We start from the raw sequence: 830 nt of genomic DNA on the forward strand, positions 1-830 counted from the left end.
TCAGCATCTTATTTAAGGAAAACTATTGGCAAATTTCATTCAATTTTTCCTTGAAGAAAAATAAAATCACGTGTCCTTTGACCTTGGGCAGGTTGTTGTTGGTAAGCAGGTTGTACAGAAGCTTATATTGTACAAATCAATAGGCTACTTGGAAGGGCTTTGAATATACATTAGTAGATAGCTTTCTAATATTTATTTAAAAGATTTGGGGACAGCCACTTTAACAAATCCATCAAACTTTAAATACTTCTAGAAGGATAAATTTGCTTCAAAATACCTACACTGTTACTCTAAAGCATTTAGATTAATGAACTATTTTGTCAACAAAGACAGTTTCATGATCTCCGATTAAAAATATTTTTAACATTTTCATTTTAATTCAGACATCAATATTGAAACTGGTGATTTTAATTTTCCAGCTGCCTAATTGTATGGGCTTTTAGAACAAATATAGAATATACTCAAAATTACACTGAACACTTAGCTGGGTATTTAAAATATCTAGATTTTAAAATCCCAAATTACCTTATAAAAAGGAGGCAGAAATATTTCTTATGTAACATTTCCAAAGTAAAAACATGCATAGTTTCAAAATTTTGTAGGGACTAAAGCAATAAGAAGATACAATATTGATTTCATAATTTTAAATTATAATTTTTGAAAATCATTGCACACAAAATATAAACAAAAATGAAAAATTGAATGGAAATGGTTTATATTAGAGATAATGAAACTTGAAAAGGGAATTATTTAGACTTATTGGAGTTTGGTATAAAAATGCATTTTATAATGTTTCTGAAATTCTACACAAAATGATAAACTTCTCACGG

The sequence above is a fragment of the Nannospalax galili genome, unplaced genomic scaffold (assembly GCF_000622305.1).
Source record: "Nannospalax galili isolate Female #2095 unplaced genomic scaffold, S.galili_v1.0 scaffold600, whole genome shotgun sequence".
Taxonomy (NCBI): Eukaryota; Metazoa; Chordata; class Mammalia; order Rodentia; family Spalacidae; genus Nannospalax; species Nannospalax galili.